The sequence below is a fragment of the Gossypium hirsutum genome, chromosome D08 (assembly GCF_007990345.1).
Source record: "Gossypium hirsutum isolate 1008001.06 chromosome D08, Gossypium_hirsutum_v2.1, whole genome shotgun sequence".
Classification (NCBI taxonomy): domain Eukaryota; kingdom Viridiplantae; phylum Streptophyta; class Magnoliopsida; order Malvales; family Malvaceae; genus Gossypium; species Gossypium hirsutum.
In genome coordinates, this window is record NC_053444.1 from 38,977,828 (window position 1) to 38,984,253 (window position 6,426).

Consider the following 6,426-nt stretch of genomic DNA (forward strand, 5'->3'; position numbering starts at 1 on the left):
TTTACTTCCAAACAAACGGACCCTTAGTCTCGACTTATTTCTAACACGTATTTAGGACCTCAAGGGCTTGTATAAGGGATAGTATGTATGATTTTGATTGGTTTTGATATGAATAAAAATATGTTATGAAATGTTTGAAATTTCTACCCGTTTCATTTGAAATCTTTGGTAATGCTCTGTAACCCTGTTTCGGCAATGAATTCGGGTTAGGTGTTACAAAAGGTGTCTTGTATGCTGTTATGTAGGCCCATAAAGCGCCATCCAATCTTTTGGACCAATCTCATCAGTTTGGACAAACTACCTTCTCAAGTATGCCTTTTATATCTTTGTTTGCCAGTTCAACTTGCCCATTTGTCTACGGATGGTAAGCTGTAGTAACATTTTGCTTCACCTCATATTTGTCGAGTAACCATTTCAACCATTTGTTCGCAAAATGGGACCCCTCATCACTGATGATAGCCCTAGGAGTTTCAAACCTTGTAAACACATGTTTCTGCAAAAACTTCATCACAACCATGGCATCGTTCACCGGATATGCCTCAACCTCAATCCACTTAGATACGTAGTCTACTGCTACCAATATATATTTGTGACCAAAAGACGGAGGGAAAGGACCTAGAAATTCAATACCCCAAACATCGAATAATTTTACCTCAATGATGTTTGTTCGGGGCATCTCATTTCTGTTGGTGATGTTTCTAACCCTCTAGTACTGATCACAACTCTTTATGTATGCATACACATCTTTGAATAACGGTGGCCAAAATAATTCAACTTGCAATACTTTGGATGCAGTGCGTGTACCTCCGAAGTGTACCTCACTCAGAGTTGTGTGACAACGATATAAGATCTTATGTACCTCGTGTTTTGCCACGCATCTCCTAATCATTTGATTTGCACACTTTTTGAACAAATATGACTCTTCCCAAAAATAGTACTTCACATCATGAAGAAACATTTTCTTTTGTTGATATGTAATATCAATCGGCATTAAACCACAAGCTAAATAGTTAGCAAAATTAGCAAACCAAGGGGTGTTATGTACATGATTTACCTTAAGTATGTGCTTGTCTGGAAATGTCTTCTGGATGGGTATGAGAGATGAATTTCCTTCTTGTGGCTCCAATCTAGATAGGTGATCTACTACTTGATTTTCTACCCCTTTTCGATCTTGAATTTCTAGTTCAAATTCTTGGAGTAGAAGTACCCATAGGATCAATCTCGGCTTGGAATCTTTGTTGGCAAGTAAATATTTAATTTTCGAATGACCCGTATAGACAGTCACTTTGGTACCTAAAAAATAAAATTGAAACTTGTCAAAAGCAAACACAATAGCAAGTAACTCTTTCTTTGTTACCATATAGTTTAATTGAGCTTCCGTCAGAGTCTGACTTGCATAGTAGATGGGATGAAAAACTTTGTTCCTTTGTTGCCCCATCACAACTCCTATCGCGAACTCACTTGTGTCACACATCAATTCAAATGGAAAATCTCAATCCAGTGTGACGATAATGGATGTTGAAACTAATCGATTCTTTAAATCATTAAATGTTTTCAAACATTTTTCATCAAAGTGGAATATCGTGTCCTTCTCCAATAATTTGCATAAAGGTTTAGCGATTTTGGAGAAGTCTTTATTAAATCTTTGATAGAATCCAGCATGTCCCAAAAAGCTCCTAACACCCTTTATAGATGTTGGAGGTGAGAGTTTCTCGATAACATCTACCTTTGCTTTATCTACCTTGATTTTATGTCTCGTTATTCCAGAACAATACCTTCTTGTACCATGAAGTGACACTTTTCCCATTTGAGTACAAAGTTTGTTTCTTCGCACAGCCTTAGTACCTTGGCTAGATTGGCTAAGAAATTATCATAAATGTCTCCAAACACTGAAAAATAGTCCATAAAAACTTCCAAATACTTCTCAACCATGTTAGTAAAAATAGACATCATATATCTTTGAAATGTAATAGATGCATTATATAAATCAAATGGAAAGCGTCTAAATGCAAATGTACTGTACAGGCATGTGAATGTTGTTTTATATTGATCCTCCAGTGCTACTGTGATCTGATTGTACCCTGTGTAACCATCAAGAAAACAGTAATAGTCTTGCCCCGCGAGTATATCCAGCATCTAGTCCAAGAACGGAAAAGGAAAATGATCTTTTCTAGTCGCCTTGTTCAACTTTTGGTAATCTATGCAGATTCTTCATCCCATAACCATTATGGTCGATATTAACTCGTTATTCTCATTTTCAATAACCGTAATAACTCTTTTCTTTGGGCACGCACTAGACTGGACTTACACATGAACTATTTGAGATGGGATAAATTATACTTGAATTTAACCACTTAATGATTTCTTTCTTCACCATGTCCTTCATAATGGGGTTTAGTCTTCGTTGCCCATCAATCATTCCTTTCCTGCCTTATTGAAATATTTCAAAAATGAAATGATTTTCTCTTATTGCTCTTTGGTTAACTCTACTGAAACAATCACAGGCAAAGTCGAAGCGTTACCTAAATAAACATATTTTAAGTGCAAGAGAAGTACCTTAAGTTCTAATTTAGGAGGCTCTATGATTGATGCTTTTGGTTGGACATAATCTCTACTTTCTAACTCAAAAGATTTAGAGCGAGATCGCAGATTAAATCCCCTTTGGTTTGCTTCTAGCAAAGCTAAGTATTCCCCCTCTTCATCACTTAGAGGGTCTGACATCAAAACTTGTTCTAATGGGTCCTCAACAGAGTTGAGTTTCCATTCTACAGCTAAATCCTCTAACTCAGATACTGTAGAACAACCATCAACTATGTCAGGGAATTGCATAGACTTAAAAATATTAAAAGTTACCTGATCATCCTGAACACGCATAGTTAGCTCGCCCTTCTACACATCAATAAGGGTCCTTCCAGTTGCTAGGAAAGGCTTTTCTAGGATGATTGGAACCTCTTTATCTGCTTCAAATTCTAAAATAACTAAGTCAGTAGTAAAAATAAATTTGTCTACACGTACCAATACATCATCAATTTTTCCTTCTGGATGTGCTAAGGATCAACCTACTAGTTGAACTGTAACCGTAGTAGGTCTAACTTCACCTATCCCCAACTTCCTCAATATGGACATGGGCATCAAGTTGATGCTTGTGTCACGGACTTAGAATTTTTTCACGTGATTCGTGCGGCCTTAGGCAGTTTCTTTGCTTAAAAACGCCTAAGTCAGCTTAACTTGCAATGATAACGAATTCAACAGTAAAAACACCTAAGTCAACTTAATCTCGCAATGATAAAGGATTCAACAGAATTCCCTCAAAGCACCCACGAAGAACAGCAGAAGAACGAAATAAGAACGAACTTTGAAAGATGAACAAAAGCAAGAATGCTTGGGAAAAAAGTTTGAGTGAACACTCTCAAAATTTTTATTAACAACTGAATGCCTTACAATAAGCAAAGAGGTCTCTATTTATAGTTGAGCCTCAAAGTACATCAAGGGCTATAATTAAAAGTTGTATACAATTAGAACTCTAAGACACAATTAGAAGCTGTATACAATTAGAACTCTAAGATTTTATAATCATATCTTCTTGGATCACTTCTCATATTTATCAGGCTCTTGAGATGGGCATTTAATCTCTCCAGGCAACGGGCCAGTTTGGTTGGGCCAAATGACATCCCTCAAACATGATGGATCGCACAAGTTTTCCATGGTTGCGTGCTCCCATGCACAACCCATGACATTCTCCCCCACTTGTTCTAACGACGCCCTCGTCGCATCTTCCTTATGGAATTGGTCAATCTTCCCTTGAAACTACCACAATGCCTCGGCAGGTTCCCAACTTGCTTCGCTATCAGGAAGTCCCTTCCATCGAACTAAGTACTCATGTCATGGTCGGTGGTACTTTTGTCTAATTACCCGATCTGCCTCAATGTTTTCGACTTCACGATCCTACGACACCTTTACCCCCATCGGTGCTTGTTCGGACTTGCCTCGATTCGGATCCTCTTGGTCTCCATGAAATGGCTTAAGCATGCTTACATGGAAGACCGGGTGGACTTTAAGTTTTGCTGGCAGCTCAAGCTTGTAGGCCACCTTGCCTACTCTCTTCACAACTTTGAACAGCCCCTCATACCTTCGCACAAGACCCTTGTGCAAGCCAGTATATTGCAAAATCAAGTGTAGTTTAGCGAGGACTGAGTCACCCACTTGAAATTGCACATCCCTTCGTTTTTCATCAGCCGACTTCTTGCTACGCTTACTTGCCTTGTGTAAACAAGCTCTAGCCAAGTCATTCTTCTCTTGCCAATCTTTTACGAATCGATAGGCTGTCGGATTTGGTTATGTATAATGGGTCACAACAGCGTTGGGTGTGAGCGGCTGTTGACCCGTCACTATTTCAAATGGACTTTGATTCGTCGCCCCACTTCACTGCAAGTTGTATGAAAATTGGGCCACATCCAACAACTTTGGCCAATCCCTTTGTGTGGCACTTACGTAGTGTCGAAGATATGTCTCCAACAATGCATTTACTGGTTCAGTTTGCCCATCGGTTTGTGGATGCATGCTCGTGGAGAAGTTCAAATCTGAGCCCATTGACTTGAACAACTCTATCCAGAACCGGCCCGTAAATCGCCCATCTCGATCACTGATAATAGTCAGTGGCACTCCCCAATATTTCACCACGTGTCTAAGAAACAACTGAGCTGCTTCCTCAGCAAGACACTCTTTGGTCGCCGAAATAAATGCCACATACTTTGAAAACCTGTCCACCACAACAAGAATACTCCCAAACCCGTCAGACTTAGGCAAACCAATAATAAAATCTATGGATAAACTCTCCCATGGTCTTTTCATAACTGGCAAGGGTTGAAGCAAACCGACTGGAGTCTTTAACTCAACCTTGTCTTGTTGGCCCACTAGGCAGGTTTTCACATAGGTTTCCACATCAGCACCCATGTGAGGCCAGTAAAAAGGGCCAAAGTGCGATGCATCCCTGGATGGGCTGCCCATTTCGTGTCATGACACTCCTTCATGACTTCCTTACGGAGTTTCCCATAATGGGGCACATAGAAGCAGTGTCCATGAGTGTCTAACAGCTCCTCATCAAGCCAAAATCTTCTTGTTTTTCCCTCCTTGGCAAGCTCAATCAAATTTTTGGCCGTGGGATCATGGGACAATCCCTCTCGCATGCGTTCCAACAAAGAACCATCAGGTTGACTAATTGCTGCGAATCCATCTTTCGACTGAACGCATCAGCCACAATGTTGGCACTTCCTGGTTTATATTCCATTATGAAATCAAACTCCGCTAGTAAAACCTGCCAACGAGCCTGCTTGGAAGACAACTTTTTCTAGGTTAGAAAGTAACTATTGGCAACATTATCGATAAGGACCACGAACCTGGAACCCAATAGATAATGTCTCCATATGCGCAACCAGTGTACTACCGCAGTCATCTCTTTCTCTTGGACCGTATATCTATGCTCTGTCTCATTAAGCTTTTGACTCTCGAAAGCAATTGGGTGCCCATCTTGCATCAGTACTCCCCCTATAGCATAATCTGATGCATCCGTGCGTACCTCATAAGGCTTCGCAAAATCTGGCAAGGCAAGTACGGGTTCCCTCGTCATTTCTTACTTCAATTGATTAAAGGCCTTCTCACATTCCGATTTCCAATCCCATACCTTCCCCTTTTTCAAAATGTCCGTTAAGGGAGTGGTAATTCTAGAGTAGCCTTCAACAAAGCGTCGATAGTAATTTGCCTACCCAAGAAAGGATCTCAATTCTGTTACCTTGGTTGGAGGCTCCCACTCTGAAATGGCTCGTACCTTGCTCTTATCCATTCGGATCTTACTACCTCCCACAATGTGGCCTAGGAATGACACCTCTTGTTGGTCAAATGAGAATTTCTCCTCCTTGATGAATAGCTCATTTTCCCTCAAAGTTTGGAGCACCTCCCTCAAGTGTCCCATGTGCTCTTCAAGAGACTTGCTATACACCACGATATCATCAAGGTAAACAACCACAAAATGATCAAGAAATGGTTGAAGTACCTTATTCATTAGGGTGCAGAATGTAGCTGGGGCATTCGTGAGTTCGAAAGGCATCACCAGGAACTCATATGAACCGTACTGTGTCGCACAAGCTGTCTTTGGTTCATCTCCCTGGCTATCCGAACTTGATGATACCCCGATCTCAGATCTAACTTGGTAAACCATCTTGCACTACCAAGCTGATCAAACAAATCTGCAATAAGAGGAATAGGGTACCTATTCTTCACAGTGATCTTGTTTAGAGCTCGATAATCGATGTACATTCTCACGGACCCACCATGTTTCTTTTCGAACAACACTGGGGCACCGTATGGGGATTTAGATGGCCTAATGAATCCCGCATCTAAAAGTTCCTTCAATTGTTTTCGCAACTGTTC